At 42.9% G+C, this 22749-nt stretch overlaps 1 protein-coding gene and 1 pseudogene across 1 annotated transcript in view; one reads left to right on the top strand and one right to left on the bottom strand.

Annotated features, from left to right (window-relative positions):
• The window catches only part of ALDH7A1 (aldehyde dehydrogenase 7 family member A1), a 71796-nt gene extending 53638 nt beyond the window's left edge, over positions 1–18158 (top strand). Inside the window, exon 19 of the transcript XR_008686366.2 lies at positions 17589–18158. The gene's annotated coding sequence lies outside the window, so the exon portion shown is untranslated. The remainder of the gene's footprint in view (positions 1–17588) is intronic.
• Positions 18114–19067, bottom strand: LOC148777111 (sorting nexin-15 pseudogene; annotated as a pseudogene).
• Positions 19068–22749: the final 3682 nt, after the last annotated feature.

The raw sequence follows: 22749 nt of genomic DNA, 5'->3' as shown, positions 1-22749 counted from the left end.
GGGTGATTTCCCAGGGTTTAGCAGGGTGTTAGAAAAGGGAGATTCTTTTCACATTTGTCTGTGCGTTGGAAAGCTTAGTTCGGTGAATGCTGAGGAAAGGACACCTCCACATTCTCACACACCCAGTGTGAGGGAAAAATCAGCCACAATTCCCACCCAGCTGAAGTTTCCCACTTGATCCACTTTTTGGTGAAACCGAAGATCTGAGATGTGCCAGCTGCTGCCAGCTGTAGTCTCAGGAGCCCAGTGCATTCTGGGATTGGTGTGTTCGTGGGGGTGGATGGGGAGTGGCCTCATACATTGCAAATTCAGACCAGACTCAGATTTAGAGGATTTGGGACCATTATTCTTGGTAGTTATTTTCCTGAATTATCATAAGGAAAACAAATCAAATTAATACAAATAGGTTTTTGCTTTTAGTGGATTTTCTTTATATAAAAGTTAAAGTTCCTGGTTGTCTGTCACATGCAGAGGGAGTAAGACACTTGAAATGTATTTTATTAAGCAATCTGAGGCCCAGAAAGAGGACAAAAGATCTGCCATTTGTATGATTCTGAGTCCGGGGACACTGTGATTCCCAAATGAGTGCCCTTGGGTACAAAATTTGAATGGATAGATGGATGGAAGCCACAGCGTGGATGTTCTCCACTGAATGGCTTCCAGGAGGAGACTTTACTTAGTCTGGGATAACTTCACTGGCCCTCGAAATCTTGAACAACTTAGTAGGTTTACTCCCAGGTGACTATAGAGAAATGGGAAGTTTGGGCCCGTGGAACTCCTGGGTGTGAGGCAAGAATGAGAAGTGGCTTTGGTTCCTTATGTCTTTGCTTCCAGGGCACCGGGTGCTGGCTGCTATCCTGGCCACAGAGGGAATTGGACTAGGGCCCCGGGCTGCAGTGGTGGCCAAGGGTGCCTGCACTGACCTCCAGAGCTGGAGCCAGACAGCAAATGGCAGGTGGACTTGGTTCAGCCTGAGATGTGATGAAAGGCCCTGGGGGAGCCCTTGTGCAGCTTTTGTTTCCAGGGCTTTCAGTTCTGTAGTCCCTTTTCTGTAAAGAAAATTTTTCTAGAAATGTTTACTTGTAGCAAAGAAACTTAGGATACTGAGACATGTTTCCAGGTCTACTAAGAAAATCTTCACCCAGTGAAACAGGACTATTTACTTGGTTTCTCAATCAGAATTTGGCCTTGCTTGGTCCTAGAGAATGGAAACATACATCAGGTATTCTAAGATTTGAGGGACGTAATGAACTAGAGTTGACTGATGTTGTGCTATTAAAAACAATAGTGACCAGACATAGAGAATGATTTGTGGTTGTCAAGGGTTGGGGGTGGGATGGAGATAAAACAAGAAATGGTGATCATTTCAGTTATTGCACATCATGGGCTCAGGAGTCATTCTGGACATATGATTTTTATTTTAGTTTTTTAGATTGCTCTGTAGTTATCTAGGCTTAGGAAATGCTCTCCTAATTTTGGTGGTTTATGAAGGTAGTAACTGTGCTTTGATGGGCATCTACTGAAATTATTATAGAGTGTCTTTTCTTGAATGCTGTATTCCCAGTGAAGCACATGCAGTTGTCTGTTAAAGACAATTTGTGAATTTTAAACAGTTTCTGAAGCTGTGAAAAATGTAGGCTTAGACAGGAGACAGCCTATAGCATAGTGCTCTGCAGCATGGCTTCTGAAACCAGAGCATCAAAGCCTTGGTTCCTCTACTAACTAGCTCTGATTTTTCAGAAGTTACTTAACTTCTCTGTGACTCAGTTTCACTACTTATCCATTGGGGTGGGGGACGTGGTGGTCACTCAGATGTGCTTCGCAGACCTCTGGCTGCAGGAAGCATGACTGACCAAGTCCCCCAGCCGCTATACTCTGACATCCATCACTGAGGTGCACTGAGGCCAGGCCCCCACGGCTGCTCCTAGCCCACTGCGCATGGTAGAATGTGAAGACAGACCCAATCCTGGACTGCTTGGAGCTCCTTTGTTTGCTCCTTTGGCCTAAGAACTTCTTGATGGCTTTGCCTAACCCACCTTTCATGATGTTTTCAGCCAACATTCTCTCTGTCTCCTCCCTGGGCTTAGACTTACAATAAGGTCTGAGGGCTCTCCTGGCCTGGTCTGCTTCCAGCTTTCCCCCCAAGGTGACAGTGGGAACTGGTTGCCCTCAGGCTGTATTCTGGGTGCAGGGGCACAGCCTCCTCTGGTGTTGGCACTCACAGGGCTGGTAGAAGCCTGAGTGACCCATTCAGAGAGGGGGATCCTCTCAGATGGGTGCCTCTGCTCTCTTTTTTACCAAGTGGATGCTGCCTGGCTCCCTGACCCATCCTGTTTTCTCCTTATCAACAGCCATTTATCATTTCCTTTGCTCTTTTTCTCCATTCATCTTTTATTTCCCCATTGTTTTATGACCATTATACAAAGGGCCAGGCCTGGTCATCAGAAAACCAGAATTTTGCCTTCTGACAACCTCCAGAAGTTGAGTGTTCAGTTATTCTTCAGGCTGTTTCTTTTTTTAATTGTTTGGTTAACTTTTGCCTTTTATTACTATTTCTTGCTTTCTTTTATTTTGAACTATCAGAGTATGAGATACTCTGGTTGCTTGAGAATTCTGGAGGGTTGAAATCTGGATAAGTGAAGTGATGTAAATTAATTCTGTAGGAGTAGAAACTAATGGAGCAAATGAGCAATGGCATTGAAATCTGGGAGATGTAGAAACATTTTTAAGCTCAAAAATGCCCTGGATGCTTGGAATAGAATCTGGGTGTTTAAATCTTAATGTGTTAGGACTAGATTCATATGAGATATTTGATACCAGTAATACATGAATTGATTTACATTACTGTCAAGGCTGTATATCGTCACCCTGCTTGTTTAACTTATATGCAGAGTATTTCATGAGAAACGCTGGGCTGGATGAAGCACAAGCTGGAATCAAGATTTCCGGGAGAAATCTCAATAACCTCAGATATGCAGATGACACCACCCTTATGGCAAAAAGCGAAGAAGAACTAAAGAACCTCTTGATGAAAATGAAAGAGGAAAGTGAAAAAGTTGGCTTAAAACTCAACATTCACAAAACTAAAATCATGGCATCTGATTCCTTCACTTCGTGGGAAATAGATGGGCAAACAATGGAAACAATGAGAGACTTTATTTTTTTGGCTCCAAAATCACTGCAGATGGTGACTGCAGCCATGAAATGAAAAGACACTTGCTCTTTGGAAAAAAAGCTGTGACCAACCAAGACAGCATATTAAAAAGCAGAGACATTACTTTGCCAACCAAAGTCCGTCTAGTCAAAGCTAAGGTTTTTCCAGTAGTCATGTATGGATGTGAGAGTTGGACTATAAAGAAAGCTGAGCGCTGAAGAATTGATGCTTTTGAACTGTGGTGCTGGAGAAGACTCTTGAGAGTCCCTTGGACTGCAAGGAGATCCAACCAGTCCATTCTAAAGGAGATCGATCCTGGGTGTTCATTGGAAGGACTGATGCTAAGGCTGAAACTCCAATACTTTGGCCACCTGATGTGAAGAACTGACTCATTGGAAAAGACCCTGATGCTGGGAAAGATTGAAGGCAGGAGGAGAAGGGGATGACAGAGGATGAGATTGTTGGATGGCATCACTGACTCGATGGACATGAGTTTGAGTAAACTCTGGAAGTTGGTGATGGACAGGGAGGCCTGGTGTGTTACAGTCCATGGGGTTGCAAAGAGTCAGACACAACTGAGCAACTGAACTGAACTGAAAGTCCAGAGAATGGTAATTTCACATTACTATGTGTACTTCAATTAGTTCTTATCAAAGATACTTTTGTAATGAATACTTTTGTTCCCCCCTTAATAACAGCCTTGTATGTGCATTAAACTTCTTTATAATGGTGTAAATTACTATGGCAACACCATAGTCACAAATACTGGTCATACAATTGAACTTAAACTTCAGGTCTCAGTAAAATCTTAGGATCGTTGCACTAAATCGATTTTGAAAGGTTAATGGACCCAACACTTTGCCCTTAAGCAAAGGAGAGTTGTTCCCACAAGATCAAAATCAAACTTATTTCAGAATTTCTGGGGAAAGTTTGCATAACTTGAGGCAAAATGTAAATTCTTAAGCTACTGTTATATTTAACAAAAAATGCAAACTGAGTAATTTAAAGAATGGCTGTATTAATCTTGTCCATATAATAGCTGGTTTGTGACATGTGACGTCTCATTGTGGTTAATGAAATGTGATATAACATGAAGTCTACAATAATTTTAATTTTGAGAGTCTTTTGGGATTAGTTTTTTTTTTTCCCACCCTACTAGTTAGGAGATTTTTCAAAGCACTGCAGTGTGGATTTAGGACAAGCTCATGAGGCAGAGTGTGTGGTAGGAAGAGGCTGGGATTTTTGAATCAGAGCATCTGGGTTCAAGTGTGTTCCCCTGCCATTGTGTCCGACTCTTTGTGACCCCGTGGACTGTAGCCTACCAGGCTTCTCCGTCCGTGGGATTCTCCAGGCAAGAATACTGGAGTGGGTTACCATTTCCTTCTCCAGGGGATCTTCCCGACCCAGGGATTGAACCCGGGTCTCCCGCATTGGAGGCAGACGCTTTAACCTCTGAGCCACCAGGGAAGCCCCATTTAGTCCCTTAGTAAAGTCATTTAGTTTCTCAGAATTTAGCATCCTCATCTGTAAAATTTTAATATTGATATGGGAATAAATTCATTTTTGGCCAGATTTTTCTGTGGCTTGAAGGCATATTATATATTTTAAAAAAGAGCTTTGTAACAATTCCCTGTTATTATTTGTGTGAGAAAGACAATGTTCATATAATTTGTGACTCATAAGGAGAAACCTCAGATATATTCTTAATTGTATTCTATGATGAGATACTCAGTTCCAAAACAAGTGATCCTTAATCAAGTAAAAATAATCATAAAGGAGGAATTTTGCATATAATATCCCTGGAAGGTGAGGCTCAGATTCTCATCCCAGATTCTCTTGCCCATTATTTCCTTGAACGCTGCCAATAAACATGCAGAATTGTGAGTCACTATGTCCATTGCAGGCAATGTGATGAATGCCAAAAAGACAGGGAACTTTGCCAAACCTCAGTGTTAGTAAGTCACTGGAAAAAAAATTGAATGTAGTGATTTGGGTTCCAGAATCTGTGGTCTCGACACTTGCTAACTACTTTTGAGCTCATAAGTCACTAGATTTAGAAATTGGTATATCACTTCTTCCAGAACTCCTGGAAATATCAAGAATATCTATGTCTTTTGGCTGGGCCAGTTCTAATCTAAAAATAAAAAATTCTTATTGTTGTTCTACTGGATGAATGTCACAAATTTCCATAGACTTTACTTGACACTGTAGGGGAGGAGATGTTTTTCCTCCATCCTCTTAGGTTCAGTCTGTGAGACCTGCAAATTAAATTGATAAATGGCAGCTTCACAAGAGAAAATCTATACAGATATTACTGATATAAATAATTTTACATGTATGAAGGACTTCACAGAAAAGAAGTGAAAACCCCAAAGAAACAGTTACATAGTTGGAGTCTTATATACCTAGATGAACAGGAGAAAGGGAGGGAGAGAAAAGGCCGCTGGGGGAAAACAAATGAAGTTTTGGAAAGGTAAATGGGCTCACTTAGGAGACTAAGTGGAAAAATGCTAGTCTTCCAGCAATGTCTGTTTGGGTGTGATAAAATTAGAGTTCTTCTCAGGGAGTGGACTTACGACAACTGAGTTCTGTTGGGAGGCTCTGCTTTTTGGTAGATAAGAGATTTCATGGACTTAAAAGCCTTCAGCACAAAGTAATTCTATGTCTAAATGGGATAGCATATTGTGATCCTTTTTAGTATGTTTGACTGAGAATGAAGTTCTCAAGTTACCTAATAAATGTGATATTTAGACTTACTGTCATCTGTTGCAAATGTAAAGGAACACATGGTTCACAACTAGCATGCATTTGGATTTAAACATTTTACTCTAAATGAGAAGATTAGATTCTGAAACCCATCACCAGAAATTTTAATTCAGGAAATCTGATGGGGTTTCAGGATCTACCTCTCTGGGATGCTGAGGTTGGCATTGACCATGTAGTTTTGGTGCGAGGGCCATGCCTTTAATTCCATTGTGTTTATCCCTGAGAAATGTAGAGTTGCTAAATAGAATGGCCCAGTAATCAAAGAATTCCTCCTCAGACTGGGCCTGTGGTCACAGAATCAGATTGAGAAAGAGAGGTAGATAAGAATACTTCTGTTGCAGCAGGCCTGTGCTTTTCCCAGTGCCAGAGTAAGTTAGGAGAGCTTGAAGGTAGGTGAAACCTAAATACCTGGGAAAATGAGCTGCTTGAGCTGAGTGTTTCAAACTCAGGCAGCATTTGTGTCCTAGCTGTTCAAACTAGTCTCACCAGGGAATTGTAGTGTCTAGTTGTACTGTCTGGTGCCAAGTTTCAGTAAATAAGTAATACTATTAAATATGAAGTATAATGTTCAGTTCAGTTCAGTCACTTGGTCGTGTCTGACTCTCTGCAACCCCATGAATCACAGCACGCCAGGCCTCCCTGTTCATCACTAACTCCTGGAGTTCACTCAAACTCATGTCCATAGACTTGGTGATGCCATCCAGCCATCTCATTCTCTGTCGTCCCCTTTTCCTCCCGTCCCCAATCCCTCCCAGCATCAGAGTCTTTTCCAGTGAGTCAACTTGTCGCATGAGGTGGCCAAAGTATTGGAGTTTCAGCCTTAGCATCAGTCCTTCCAGTGAACACCCAGGACTGATCTCCTTTAGAATGGACTGGTTGGATCTCCTTGCAGTACAAGGGACTCTGAAGAGTCTTCTCCAGCAATGAAAATCAAATTCATGAAAGAAAAAACTAACTTCTGTGCTTGTTTACTTCCTAAAACCAAGGTCTAGATAGTATTGTACAGTAGCTAAGTTGTGTCCAACTCTCTGCGACCCCATGGATGACAGGCTACTCTGTCCTTCATTATCTCCCGGACTTTGCTCAAACTCATGTCCACTGAGTTGCTGATGCCATCCAACCATCTCATCCTCTGTTGCCCCCTTCTCCTCTTGCCCTCAATCTTTCCCAGCATCAGGGTCTTTTCCAATGAGTCAGTTCTTCACATCAGGTGGCCAAAGTATTGGAGCTTCAGCTTCTGCATCAGTCCTTCCAATGAATATTCCGAGTTGGTTTCCTTTAGGATTGATTGGTTTGATCTCCTTGCTGTCCAAGGGATTCTCAAGAGTCTTCTCCAGCACCACAATTGAAAAGCATCAGTTCTTTGGCACTCAGCCTTCTTTATGGTCCAACTTTCACATCCATACATGACTATTGGAAAAACTATATGTGTGTGTGTGTGTGCTTATTCGCTCAATCATGTCTGACTCTCAATCATGTCAGACTCTATACAGTCTGTGGAATTCTCCATGCCAGATACAGGAGTGGAAAAAAGGGAATATCCTTTTCATTCTCCAGGGGATCTTCCCAACTCAGGGATTGAGCCCAGGTCTCCTGCATTGCAGGTGGATTCTTTACCAGCTGAGCTACAAGGGAAGCTCTAGCTTTGAACCTTTGTCGGCAAAGTAATGTCTCTGTTTTTTTTTTTTTCAGAGCTGATTTTATTTGGGTATCTGACTGAAGGAGTGTCCTTTGTAACCAAGATGAAATTCACAGTATGTTGTTACATTCACACTTAAAAAAAATATCTCTATGTATAGGAATTTGCAAATTGATATAAACATACATTACTCCCTTTCTCCCTGGAGGAAAAAGATTAGGGTCATCCAAGCAAGGTAACCCCTTCAAAGTAACTTGAACACCAACAATGTAGGTTATCTCTGCTTTTTAATATGCTGTTTAGGTTTGTCATAGCTTTTCTTTCAAGGAGCAAGTATCTTTTAATTTCATGGCTGCAGTCACCGTCCTCAGTGATTTTGGAGCCCAAGAAAATAAAATCTGCTGTTGTTTCCACTTTTCCCCCATCATATAGGTGTCTATTAATAAAAACGTCCACATGGCTAGCTCCCAGATTTGCAAGGAAACTGAATGGTCTAAAGCAAATCCCCTGGGTCAGTTCTAGGTGCTTGGCATCCAGAAAATTATTTAACCTCACTGGCTCAGGTAGTGTTTGTGAAATTGGAAGCAAAGAATGTGAGTGATTTATTTTGTTCTTTATAAACACCTGGGTTGATTTATTAACATTTATCCAAAGGCCAGGAAGTTTTACATATGTAAAAATCTGGTGGTACTGGAATAAAAGACTATAAAAATGTTGATTTAGAAATAGATACAGTCTCCTCTTTTTCCCGGATGATCACGTTCTTATTTCTGTACTTTGGGGCTTCCCTGGTGGCTCAGATGGTAAAGAGTCCGCCTGTGATGCGGGAGACCTGTATCAAACCAGGATTTGATCCCTGGGTTGAGAAAATCCCCTGGAGGAGGGCATGACAACCCACTCCAGTATTTTTGCCTGGAGAATCCCCATGGACAGAGGAGCCTGGTGGGCTACAGTCCGTGGATTCGCAAAGAGTTAGACTCAATTGCATGACTAAGCACACAGCACACCTCACTAGCAGATGTGGTCATGGGGAATATTTACTTGGAGCAGAACCAGACAGAAACCTGGCAACCTTTCACACAGATCTATTCAGGCCATTAAGGTTGCTGACCTCAGAAAAGGCAGCCCTGTAAGTGCCATCATCTTATTACAGTTTTGTATCATTTTATAGCTTCAGGGGCTTTTCAGGTGTCCTTATTTCATATTCATCACCACTTCCCCAGATGACATTTAGCAAAGTTTAAAAAAAAAATGAAGGATAATTGACCTACAACACTATGTTGGTTCCAGGTGCATAGCATAGTGATTCAGTATTTCTATGCATTATAAAATGATCACCGTGATAAGTCTAGTTACCACCTGTCACCCCACAAAGTTATTACAAAGTGACTGTGTGCCTGTGCTGGGTGTTCCATCTCCATGGCTCATTTATTTTATAACTGGAAATTTATGCTTCGCCCGTTTCATTTCCCATCTCCCTCCCCTCTGGAAACCACTCGTTTGTTCTTGTGTCTGTGTCTATTACTGTTTTGCTGTGCTGTTCACTTATTTCGTTTTTAGATTCCACGTGTAACTGAAATCATATGATATTTCGCTTTCTCTGCCTGACTTGTTTCACTTAGCATAATACCCTCTAGGTCCATACATGTTGTTGCAAATGGCAAGGTTTCATTCTTTTTTTTTTTAATGACAATATTCCAGTGTATCTGTGTGTATACCATCTTTTTGATCCATTCATCTATCAATGGGCACTCAGGTTGCTTCCATTTCGTGGCTAGTAAATAAAGCTGCAGTGGGGTGCATATTTCTTTTTTAGAGTTTTTGTTTTCTCTGGAAAAATACCCAGGAGTGGACTTGCTGGGTTGTGTGATAGTTCTAATTTTTTCCCAGAAACTCCATGTTGTTTTCTATAGTGGCTACCCCAATTTACATTCCCACTAACAGGGTGTGAGTCATTGTGGTGCCCGGGCTTAGCTGCCCCAAGGCCTGTGGAATCTTCCTGGACCAAGGATCGAACCTGTGTCCTCTGCACTGGCAGGTGGATTTTTCACAGTTAGACCACCAGGGAAGTCTAAGTTACAGTATTCTTAAACTCTATTTGGCTTTTCATTTTAGTTTCAAACTCTTTGTTAAACTTCCCACTGTATTCATTCATTCTTCTCCCGAGTTTGTTGAGCGTCTTTACGATCATTACCTTGATCTCTTCATTGTAATTGCTTTCCTTAGTTCTTTTTCTGGGACTTTTTATTATTCTTTTGTTTGGAATATTCCTTTGTCATCTCATTTTGCCTAATTCTCTGTTTTTATTTCTCTGTGTTAGGTGGATCGGTTATGCTTCCTAACCCTAAGAAGTGGCCATACATAGAAGATATCCTATGGGACCCAGCAGCACACTCCCTTCTGGTTACCAGATTTATATGCTCTAGAGTTGCCCCAATCTAAATCCAGCTTGAACATCCAGAAGTTCATGGTTCACATACTATTGAAGCCTGGCTTGGAGAACTTTGAGCATTACTTTGCTAGTGTGTGAGATGAGTGCGGTTGTGTGGTAGTTTGAACATTCTTTGGCATTGCTTTTCTTTGGGATTGGCCTTTTCCAGTACCAAAGAGAACTGACCTTTTCCAGTCCTGTGGCCACTGCTGAATTTTCCAAACTTGATGGCATATTGACTGCAGCACTTTAACAGCATCATCTTTTAGGATTTGAAATAGCTCAGCTGGAATTCCATCACCTCCACTAGCTTTGTTTGTAGTGTTGCTTCTTAAGACTCACTTGACTTCATATTCCAGAATGTTTGGCTCTAGGTGAGTGATCACACCATCGTGGTTATCTGGGTCATGAAGATCTTTTTTGTACTGTGCTTCTGTGTATTCTTACCACCTTCTTAATATCTTCTGCTTCTGTTAGGTCCATACCATTTCTGTCCTTTATTGTGCCCATCTTTGCATGAAATGTTCCCTTGGCATCTCTAATTTTCTTGAAGGGATCTGTAGTAGTCTTCCCCATTCTATTATTTTCCTCTATTTCTTTGCATTGTTTACTTAAGGCTTTCTTATTTCTCCTTGTTATTCTCTGAAACTCTGCATTCAGTTGGGTATATTTTTCCCTTTCTTCTTTGCCTTTTACTTCTCTTCTTTTCTCAGCTATTTGTAAGGCCTCTTCAGACAATCATTTTGCCTTTTTGCATTTTTTTTTTCTTGGTGATGATCTTGATCACTGCCTCCTGTACAATGTCATGAACCTCCGTCCGTAGTTCTTCAGGCACTCTGTGTATCAGATCTAATCCCTTGAATCTATTTGTCACTTCCATTGTCTAATCATAAGGGGTTTGATTTAGGTCATGCCTGGATGGTCTAGTGGTTTTCCCTACTTTATTCAATTTAAGTCTGAATTTTGCAATAAGGAGTATTTTGCAAGCTGGATTTAGAAAGGGCAGAGGAACCAAAGATCAAATTGCCAACATCTGTTGGATCATCGAAAAAGCAAGAGAGTTCCAGAAAAATACCTACTTCGGCTTTATGACTACACCAGAGCCTTTGACTGTGTGGATCACAACAAACTGTGGAAATTCTTAAAGAGATGGGAATACCAGACCACCTTACCTACCTCCTGAGAAATCTGTATGCAGGTCAAGTAGCAACAGAACTGGGCTTGGAACAAGAGACTGGTTCCAAATAGGAAAACGAGTACATCAAGGCTGTATATTGTCACCCAGCTTATTTAACTTATATGCAGAGTTCAGTTCAGTTCAGTCGCTCAGTCATGTCCGACTCTATGTGACCCCATGAATCACAGCACGCCAGGCCTCCCTGTCCATCACCAACTCCTGGAGTTCACTCAAACTCACGTCCATCGAGTCAGTGATGCCATCCAGCCATCATTCTTTGTCGTCCCCTTCTCCTCCTGTCCCCATTCCCCCCCAGCATCAGAGTCTTTTCCAGTGAGTCAACTCTTCGCATGAGGTGGCTAAAGCATTGGAGTTTCAGCCTCAGCATCAGTCCTTCCAGTGAGCATCCAGGAGTGATCTCCTTTAGAATGGACTGGTTGGATCTCCTTGCAGTCCAAGGGACTCTCAAGAGTCTTCTTCAACACCACAGTTCAAAAGCATCAATTCTTCGGCTCTCAGCTTTCTTCACAGTCCAACTCACATCCATACATGACTGGAGAAACCACAGCATTGACTAGACAGACCTTTGTTGGCAAAGTAATGTCTCTGCTTTTTAATATGCTATCTAGGTTGGTCATAACTTTCCTTCCAAGGAGTAAGCGTCTTTTAATTTCATGTCTGCAATCAGCATCTGCAGTGATTTTGGAGCCCAAAAAAATAAAGTCTGACACTGTTTCCACTGTTTCCCCATCTATTTCCCATGAAGTGATGGGACCAGATGCCATGATCTTCGTTTTCTGAATGTTGAGCTTCAAGCCAACTTTCTCACTCTCCTCTTTCACTTTCATCAAGAGGCTTTTGAGTTCCTCTTCATTTTCTGCCATAAGGGTGGTGTCATCTTCATATCTGAGGTTATTGATATTTCTCCCGACAATCTTGATTCCAGCTTGTGCTTCTTCCAGCCCAGCGTTCCTCATGATGTACTCCGCACAAAAGTTAAATAAGCAGGGTGGCAATATACAACCTTGACGTACTCCTTTTCCAATTTGGAACCAGTCTTGTTCCATGTCCAGTTCTAACTGTTGCTTCCTGAACTGCATACAGGTTTCTCAAGAGGCAGGTCAGGTGGTCCAGTATTCCCATCTCTTTCAGAATTTTCCACAGTTTATTGTGATCCACACAGTCAAAGGCTTTGGCATAGTCAATGAAGCAGAAATAGATGTTTTTCTGGAACCCTCTTGCTTTTTCCGTATGCAGTGTACATCATATGAAATGCCGGGCTGGATGAAGCACAAGCTGGAATCAAGATTGCCAGGGGAAATCTCAATAACCTCAGATACGCAGATGACACTACTCTTATGGCAGAAAGTGAAGAACTTAAGAACCTCTTGATGAAAGTGAAAGAGGAGGGTGAAAAAGTTGGCTTAAAACTCAACATTCAGAAAACTAAGATCATGGCATCTGACCCTATCACTTCATGGCAAATAAATGGGGAAACAGTGGAAACAGAGACTTTATTTTGGGGGCTCCAAAATCACTGCAGATGATGACTGCAGCCATGAAATGAAAAGATGCTTGCTCCTTGGAAGAGAAGCTGTGACCAACCTAGATAGTATACTAAAAAGCAGAAACGTTACTTTGCCAACCAAGGTCCATCTAGTCAAAACTATGGTTTTTCCAGTAGTCATGTATGGATGTGAGAGTTGGACTATAAAGAAGGCTGAGCACTGAAGAACTGACGCTTTTGAACTGTGGTGCTGGAGAAGACTCTTGAGAGTCCCTTGGACATTAAGGAGATCCAACCAGTCCATCCTAAAAGAAATCAGTCCTGAATATTCATTGAAAGAACCGATGCTGAAGCTGAAACTTCAACATTTGGCCACCTGATGTGAAGAACTGACTCACTTCAAAAGACCCTGATTCTGGGAAAGATTGAAGGTGGGAGATGAAGGGGACGACAGAGGATGAGATGGCTGGATGGCATCACTGACTCAATGGACATGAGTTTGAGCAAGCTCCGGCAGTTGGTGATAGACAGGGAAGCCTGGCGTGCTGCAGTCCATGGGGTCGCAAAGCATTGAACACGACTGAATGACTGGACTGAACTGAACTGAGGGCTGCCCCTGCGTGGGCTGTTTGGGCCCATCTGCGGTGGTGTGGCTGACTAATGTTGGCCCACAGGTAGGTAGGGCTGGGCCCTGGTCTGGTTGGCTGCCAGGCCCTGCCTCATGCATAAGCTGCTGGCCTGCTGTTGGGTAGGGTAGGGTCATGGCATTGCTGGCTGCACATCCTGGGGTATCCTGAGGCTGGGGCTGGCCTATTGGTGGACAGGACTGGGTTCAGAGTTAAGGGGGCTATGCAGTCTAGGGTTTCCAGGACTGGTTCTGACCCAGCTGGTGGACAAGTAAGCCCTGGTGCTAACAGATTGGAGAGAGGACTCCAAACTCGTACTTTGTAGGACCAGTGTCGTTGTGGTAGAACAAGCTTCTCAGATAGCTGCTGTTCATATTTGTGTCCCCAAGGGGAATCCCATTTTCCTCCTCCCACTCTGGGAGGCTCTCCAAGTGGGTCTGATCAGGCTACTTTCAGATTACTGCCTCTGTGTTAGGTCTCTGAGCATATGAGATTTTCATGTGAGTCCTTAAGAGTGGAGCTTGTTTCTTACAACCCTCTGACTCTCCCCAAACATCTGGCCTTCAAAGCCAGATGTTCTGGAGACCGGTCTCCCTATTGCAGGACTCTGAGCTGGGGGGCCCAATGTGGGGCTCAAAATCCTCTTTTGAGAAAACCTCTGCAATTGGGATTATCCTCCTGTCTGTGGGTTGCCTGGCTAGGGATGTGGACCTTGCCTGTCCCTCATCTCTACCCCTCCTGCCCATCTCACTGTGGTTCCTTGCTTATGTCTTTGGTTGCAGAGAATCTTTTCTGCTGGGCTTCAGGTTGTTTTCATCAGTAGTTGCTCTGTGCTGCTGCTGCTGAGTTGCTTCAGTCATGTCCGACTCTGTGTGACCCCATAGACGGCAGCCCACCAGGCTCCCCTGTCCCTGGGATTCTCTAGGCAAGAACACTGGAGTGGGGTGCCTCGCCTTCTCCGAGTGGCTCTGTAAATCATTCTGATTGTGCTGTGCACAGGGGAGGCGGTGAGCCCAGGGTCTTCCCACTCTGCCATCTTCATCTGAAGCCAGGAAACTTCTGACCCTCATTTAGGCTCCATGAAGAAATGGAGGAGTCTAGTTCTGATTGGCGGAGAAGGCAATGGCGACCCACTCCAGTGTTCTTGCCTGGAGAATCCCAGGGACGGGGGAGCCTGGTGGGCTGCCGTCTATGGGGTCGCACAGAGTCGGACATGACTGAAGCGACTTAGCAGTAGCAGCAGCAGTTCTGATTGAAGCCAGGCATGTTCTTTCCTTACCTGACTAAATCCTTCTTCTAGAGACTACAACTTGACATAGGTGGATTCCCACCCAATTTATCTGTCCCTCAAATGGAGAAATGAATCAATTGCTCAGAAAATTTTACAGTTGCTTCTTAGGCCAAATTCATCTCATTTTTGGATACCTGTTTTCATATTATTTGTTCTTTGAAACTAATATTGAAAGTACAAGGAAAAAGATCAGGAGTCTTAAGGGAGCTCAGTCCCCTCAAAAACATAGACTGTGTTATTTTTTATATATATATAAAAGTTTATTTAAAAATCCATTTGGGCAGTAAGATCATACAGTCACAAGTCTGCAAGACAGGCTTGCCTTAAGTTGAATTTCATGTTTGCATTAAAGAAAACAGTGTTGGAGGAAAGCATCAATATCAAATACCACTCATTGTTCATACAGAAGGATGTAAAATCCACTTGAAAACCTCTCTTAAGGATTCCTAAGAGTTAAACAACAATGACAGCAAAAGATGTGTATGGTGAAGCTTATTTGCTTCTTTTATCAAGATTGCTGGTCAGATTCTGCTCATGGGGAGGAGTTTGAGCCCAGATGGAGACTGAGTCTGTGTCTATTCCCCCTGTTTCTTATCAACAAAAATAGTCACTTTTATTGAAAAGAAACATTACAAATAAGTATGCGAAATTAAATTTCATGATTAAATACACAAAAAGTAACATGAATTCCACATACGAACTTACTTGGTTACATGACAGTAAAAGAACTGACAAAACTAAGAACTTACTGCTGCAGACTTTAAATGTTTGCAACCTAAAATCAAAACCATAGAATTAAGTTTTTGAAGGGAATTTAAGAAAATTAAATATATACCTTAAGTAGTACTAACAAAACAGCTCATGCCTATTTTAGTTACCAAAGGTGACTAAATTTTTGGGAAGATGCAAGTAGAAATCACCCAGTATTTCATTTCTAGTGAATATTTCTTTCTCCTTGTTATTCAGTTTTCTTTACTCCGGGATGGCTTCAGGATTTACACAGCATCGTATTCTGTTCAGCAGCCACTTGGCTTTGATTGTGCAGTCAGTACTCTGCCTTCATTTTTCTTCTGTCAGTAAACTACCTCTCTGGAATAACTGTGTGGCAAGCAAATTGGGTCACATATGCTTGTCTGTAAAGCCAACAGCGTATCGCATCCTCCATGCAACGTTATACAGATCAAGCGTGTCAGAGCCCCAGCATTATCACGTAGCTGTTGTTCTTATTTCTTTGTTGAGCAAGAAATGGTTTAATTTCCCCATGGGCAGGCAGCTTTAACCCTTGAATGGAAATTTGCCACAGCCTTGAAAATGAGGAGGTATGCCATGGAAGAGATGCAGCTGACCCACCGCTCTTCTCTCCTGAAGTAGCCAGCAGAACCATGCAAAGCCAAGCAATCTGGAAAATTTTTTCACACTTCCCTGACAGCTGACCATCTCAGATTGACTGCCCAACTAGGCATCCACTTAATAAATTGCGTTTTAACAAGTCCAATGCTGGTGGGGAGGCAGACCGGAAACTGTGATTATCTCTGTTTTTTGAAAGGGCGACCCTAAGGGCTAGAGTCCTTGTTTAATCTATTGTAAAGTAGCGCATTCAGATGTTAATCTTTAAATAGAGAATAAATATTGATTGTCATGAAGTTTTGTTCTAGATTCAACCACACAAAGTTCCCTTCACCAGGGATGTTCCATCTGAGTGCCTAACCTGGCAACAATCTTTGATATAACGTCATTCCTCTGTGGACCAGCCATCAACTTGGTGGCAAGACTGTTGCTTGGGACCTCTTCCAGCATGGAAGGGAAAGATTCCTCTTTGGAACAGATACGCGTTCTCGATATGGATCTGCCTTCCTGTCCATGTTTCTGTCTTACTCACCATCATGGTGACTTCACTCCATGCCACATTGCTTCTATCAAGAACCCATTTCATGATACAGAATTTCAACAAAGAGCTAGTGCCTACAGAATCCACTGTTTGTTTTTTTTTGCCACATACTCCATCACTCAGAAGCTGCTGGCTTAATAAGATAGGGCATGGCCTCATGAAGGGCCTGTTAGGCTACCAGTTAGGAGAGACACCCTGAAAGCATAGGGTTCTGTCTTACAAGATGAAGAAAGAAACCCACATATGCGTGCCTCTCTTATAGACACAGGCCCAAGAGTCAAGGTTGGAGTTAAGTGTATCTCCTTTCAATATTTTTCAAAACTAATTTTTTTTTTTTGGCAGCAGTGAGCCGTCACTGCTGTGTGTGGACGTTCTCTGGTTGTAGTGAGCTGAGCCTACTCTTTGTTGCAGTGCTAAGGCCCCTCACTGCAGTGGCTTCTCTTCTTGAGGAGCACAGGCTCTAGCGCGCGTGGGCTCAGTAGTTGCCTGGCTAAGTTGCCATGCCACATGTGGTTCCCGGACTAGGGATTGAACCCATGTCCCCTGCACTGGCAGGCGGATTCCTAATCACTGGACCCCCAGGGAAGTCTTCCTTTCACTATTACTATTTAATAATAATCTCCTTGTGGGATTCTTGCCCCCCAACCCTGCAATTTTGGACTCTGCTGGTTTGGAGCAGACATTTGTCTGCTCCTAATGGACAAATGTTTCTATTGAATTGGAGGCTAAGACTGCCAAATATCTATTTTGGTTTGTTCATGCCATTGGGCCGATACACAACCACCACCTCCACTACCAACGAAAGGTGGTGGGGAGAAGAAGAAAGAGAGAGGAAGGCTCTGGGAATTCAGACCCTTCAGGAAGAAAGATTTGAGTCACCTTGCCAGGTAAAGAATTCTGATCAGCTGAGGTTCTTTCTGAGGTCAAAGAAAAGATGTAAAGGGTAGTGGAAGATGGAAGGGGATTATAAATTTGTTTTTGTGATTAGTTACAAAAATGAAGGCAATTGCAGCTTTGCGTATTTTCTTGTTTCTTGTGTGTATGTGTGTGTGTATTTGTATGATTTATATTAATATTTGTTTATAGTAACAATTGTTTTCTTTTTCCAGTAGTCATGTATGGATGTGAGAGTTGGACTGTGAAGAACTCTGAGTGGTGAAGAATTGATGCTTTTGAACTGTGGTGCTGGAGAAGACTCTTGAGAGTCCCTGGGACTGCAAGGAGATCCAACCAGTCTATCCTAAAGGAGATCAATCCTGGGTGTTCATTGGAAGGACTGATGTTAAAGCTGAAACTCCAATACTTTGGCCACCTCATGTGATGAGTTGACTCACTGGAAAAGACTCTGATGCTGGGAGGGATTGGGGGCAGGAGGAAAAGGGGACGACAGAGGATGAGGTGGCTGGATGGCATCACTGACTCGATGGACATGAGTTTGAGTGAACTCCAGTAGTTGGTGATGGACAGGGAGGCCTGGAGTGCTGTGATTCATGGGGTCGCAAAGAGTCAGACACGACTGAGCGACTGAACTGAACTGAACTTTACGATTTAGTCACTAGAGAGCAGAATATTCAGATGGCACTATGACCAAATTTGAGGGATAATAAAAAATAATTTTATTTTAAAGTATTATTTTAAATTAAAACTCTTTGGGGAGCTTTGAATTCTTTATTTTTCTCATCCTTGGTCCAGTAACATACAGAAATGTCTCCTGGAGTTATAAAACGGGGACAGGGCCAGATACCAGGGAGAGAGAAGGAGGTGGCTGGCGGTGCTAGAGCCCTGGGGAAGGAGCCACTCCTTCCTGGGGTGAAGTTGGGACAGGTGCAGGATTGCCTCCACTGCTTCAGGTAGCTGGCTGCCTTCTTCACACCCTCCCTGAGACCAAAGGATGGGGCACTGGGATCTCCCTGAATCAGCGTGTGCATGCCATCCTGGTAGCCCTGCAGAGCTGCAGGCTTGCCTCCTCCTGCAGCCCTGGGTGAGAAGCTCTGAAGCTTAGCTGATATAAGCAGGGGTGGGCCTTTCCTCCTTTTCCTCTCCCTGACCTCCTGTTTCCCCAGACCCTGATTCAGCCTGTATGACTCTGTCCACAGCGATGCCAACTCACCGATGCGGGTAGGTGTGAGGCCTGCATCTTCCTTGGAAAAGCGGTCCAAGAGGGCAAGTTCAGCCTCAGTGATGGGGCCTCGGCAGGGGCACTGGATGTCTCCTCAGTGCTCCCACAGTTAAAGGTGGGCAGAGCTGGATGAGGGTGTGGGGTGGGGGATGGTCCCTTGGCACTTTCAACAACTCAAGGCCTCTTCTCTTCTGCAGCCCTCTTCTCTGAGGGTTGCTGGTGCAACCAGGACTCAACAAGGACCGGAGCCCAGGCTCCTCAAGGGGATGGTGTGGGGATCAGAGAAGGTGGCAGGATGCGCAGGTCCCTGGACACTCCAGAGGACTGTCACCTCCCCACCCCAGAAGCACTGATTGAGTTGGGAGCTGTGATTCAGCACAGACACGTGCACTGTGGAGCATATCGAGTTCTTAGTCCGTTTCTGAGGCACCTCAGCCACTGAGGCTTGAACCACCAAACACTTGTGCATGGGGAGGGTCGGGGCTGGGAGGGGGAAGTGAGGAACTCATGGAGGAGGCGGAGGAGGTAGTCTGGATTTCCAAGTAGCTTGTGGAAGTTGCTGTATCACAGCAAGTAGATACAACCAGTATCGGGACTTTGCATCTCATCATTTTCGGGTAAGGATGAGACTGCCTTCCTTTGCATGAAGTGGAGTTGCATCGTGTTAGAAACAAAGTTGTGTTTCTCATGTGAGAGTTCAAGTGTCTATAGAAGGGATGTGTATGGATGCTGCGTAGCCCAAGGGGTGCCCCATAGCCATTATTAAGGGGTTCTTTCTTAGCTTAAAGCCCTTCCTTCGCACTCTGCTTTGTGCTGCTAAAGTTGCAACTTTTCAAACCATATTTCTGTTTTGCCAGCTGCTCCCTGTTAGATTCTGCTAACATAGGGCTCTAGGGAGAGCCTGTGAGGCTGGACAGGAAGAAGGGATTGCGCCTCGTTCCGGTTTCTTAACTTCTTCCTGTTACAGTGAGTGTTATCTTATTCTCATGGCTTCGGCTTGGCACTGGCAGTTTGTTCTGGAGCAGCAGGTGGATCCGGTTTGTGGTTTATTCAGCATTTGCAGAACCAGCCTCATTATGATCCTTCTGACACATTACTGCCTCCTGACGTGCCCCTTCTGCAGAAGGCTGAATTTCAGCTCCACCCAGCCTGTTCCCAGCTTCTAAGCTCAGATACTTTCAGCCACCTGACTCTTGTTCCCTCCAAACCTGGGTTTGCTATTTCCATGCTGTCTTTGTGTTCTGATTCCCTGTTACTGAACCAAACTTGAGTTCACTTGCCTGCTGCAGTAAAGTCAATCTACTGATGTATCAGGTTGTAGTGAAGGGAAATGCAGCTTTTATTGCACCAAGCAAGGAGTCCAGGCAAGTAATACTTTAAGGCCCAAAGTCCCAAAAGGCTTTCAGGGAAAGGTTTTTAGAGATGATGAAGGAGGGGGTCGTGAGGGTGTGTGATCAGCTCACGGACATTCTTTTGATTGGCTGGTGGTGAGGTAATTGAAAGTCAACATCATCACCCTTCTGGTTCCAACGGGTTGGGATTCTACTGTGTTTGTGGGCAGCATACAGTTAACTTCTTCCACTTGGCGGTGGTTTCAGGATCTGCAAAACAGCTCAAAGGACATGACTCAGAATTTTATCCATAGCCCTTGAGGAGAAACAAAAGGTCCTTGACTTTGTTTAATGGCTAAATTTTTATTTCGTCTGGCTTGACTGTTTTCCCTTCCTTCTGCATTTTCTCAGTTCTCCGATTAAATTTACCCTTTGGAACTCAGGGAATGCCTACGAGGTTAAGGTTTTTCTACAGACAAGAGACAGGTAGAGGACATGGGGAGGTTGGTGTTCTGAGAAGGCTTCATAGGACCCTGCTCAGTTACATCATTGAGTCAACAATTCTTTTGAAGTATAATGGATTTACAATGTGTTAATTTCTGTTGTACAGCAAAGTGGTTGTTACACTTGTGTATAATTCTTTTCTAAAATATTCTCTTCTATTATGCTTTATCATAGGATACTGAATATAACTCTCTGTGCTATGCAGTAGCATCTTGGTTTTTATCCATTCCATACATAATAGCTTGCATCCACTAACCCCAACCTCCCACTCCATCCCTCCCCCTACCTCCTCCCTCTTGGCCACCGCTAGGCTCTTCTCTATATCTGTAATTCTGTTTTTGTTTCACAGATAGGTTCATTTTGTATCATAGTTGGTGATATCTTGTGGTATTTGTCTTTTTCTGACTTCACGTTGTGTGATAATCTTTAGTTGAATCCTTGTTGCTGCCAATGCCATATTTCATTCTTTTTTATGTCCATTGTGTATATGTACCCCATCTTCCTTATACATTCATCTGTTGATGGACATTTAGGTTGTTTCCATGTCTGAATATGAACATAGGAGTGCATGTATCATTTTGAATTACAGTTTTGTCTGGATATGTGCCTAGGAGTGGGACTGCTGGATTATATGGTAACTCTATTTTACAGGAACCTCCATGCTGTTTTCCATAGTGGTGGTACCAACTTACATTCCCACCAACAGTGTTGAAGAGATCCCTTTTCTCCACATCCTTTCCAGCATTTATTTGTAGAATTCTTAATGACGGCCATCCTGACTGGTGTGAGGTGGTACCTCACTGTAGGTTTCATTTGCATTTCTTTAATACTCAGCAATACTGAGCATCTTTTCATGTGCCTTCTGACCATTTTTATTTCTTTTTGGAGAAATGTCTATTTAGATCTTCTGCTTATTTTTGGATTGGGATGTTTGTTTGTTGTTGTTGTTGAGGTGTATAAGCTGTTTGTATATTTTGGAAATTAAGCCCTTGTCAGTTGCATCATTTGCAAATATTTTCTCCTGTTCTGTAAGTTGTCTTTTCATTTTGTTTATAGTTTCCCTTGCTGTGCAAAAGCTTGTAAGTTTGATTAGGTCTCATTTGCTTTTTTGTTTTTATTTCTATTGCCTTGGGAGACAACCTAAGAAAACATGGCTACGATTTATGTCAGAGAATGTTTTGCTTATGATCTCTTCTAGGAGTTTTATGGTATCATGCTTATGTTCAAATCTTTAAGCCATTTTGAGTTTATTTTTGTATATGGTGTGGGGGTGTGTTCAAGTTAATAGTTCTTTCTACCTATTTCACAGTACTTGAGATCAAAGTTGTCTGGTGTGGGAATTCCATCCCCACTCAAGACGGAGTAACACGGACTAGATTTGCCATCTCTGTGTGTCAAAGGTTCAGCAACAAGTGAGTTAAAATCAGTGAATCACTGAAGTGGTAATTAGTAGAATTTGATTATGCACACACCAAAAAGATAGTCCATGAACTGGGAGCACTCAAACCAAACATGGAATGAGGCTCATGCTACGAGGCTCAGGGGTATATTGTTATGGAACAGCTTACATAGTGGAAAGGCAGTGACTGTTTAATTTTCAGTTATTGGTTATCATATTCAGATTTTCCTAACTGATAGGGAAAATTGGTCAGGATATATACCTCATATCAACCTTGGGAAACACTTCAAGTTTTGGTTATGATTTCCAGAAGCAGGAAGAAGAAATGACCCAGGTCAACTGAGTCTCATAAACTACATTGAATTTCTCTTTTATGTCTAAACTGGTTTTGTCTGCTCAGGGAATTTTCAAAGAATCTCCATTTGATTTTAACATTCCAATGAAAAAAATCCAGAAAAAATGTATAAGCAATGGTTTTCAAGATGCTGGAGATTATGTACTGAAGGACAGTTAATCCTGAGAGAAGAGAAACAATGGAGGTGAGTTCTCTGATTGCTCCAGCTGACTTCCTGGAGAGAATGTTGAGGCTGCAGGAAGGGAACCCAGGCAGAATGAGGGTTGCAGAAATGGAGGTAGGAGAAAACCCAGGTGGCAAAGCAGAGCATTGGAGAGAAGAACCTTTCTTTGAGAGACATAAAGATAATGAAAAGACAAGCCACAGTCTGGGAGAAAATATTTTCAAATCACATGTGTGATGAAGGACTTTTATCTAGAATATATAATGAACCCTCAAAACTTAATAATAAGTAAACATCCCAATTAAAAAAATGGATAAAACACTTCTTATCAAAGAAGATATACAAATAATGTCAAATGGCACATGAAAACATGCTCAGCATCAGTAATCATTAAGGAAA

This window comes from Moschus berezovskii, chromosome 8, assembly GCF_049115385.1.
Source record: "Moschus berezovskii isolate FMDL1 chromosome 8, NW_MosBer_1.0, whole genome shotgun sequence".
Taxonomy (NCBI): domain Eukaryota; kingdom Metazoa; phylum Chordata; class Mammalia; order Artiodactyla; family Moschidae; genus Moschus; species Moschus berezovskii.
The sequence above is the reverse complement of the archived record's forward strand: the minus strand, read 5'-3'. Positions and strand labels throughout refer to the sequence as shown.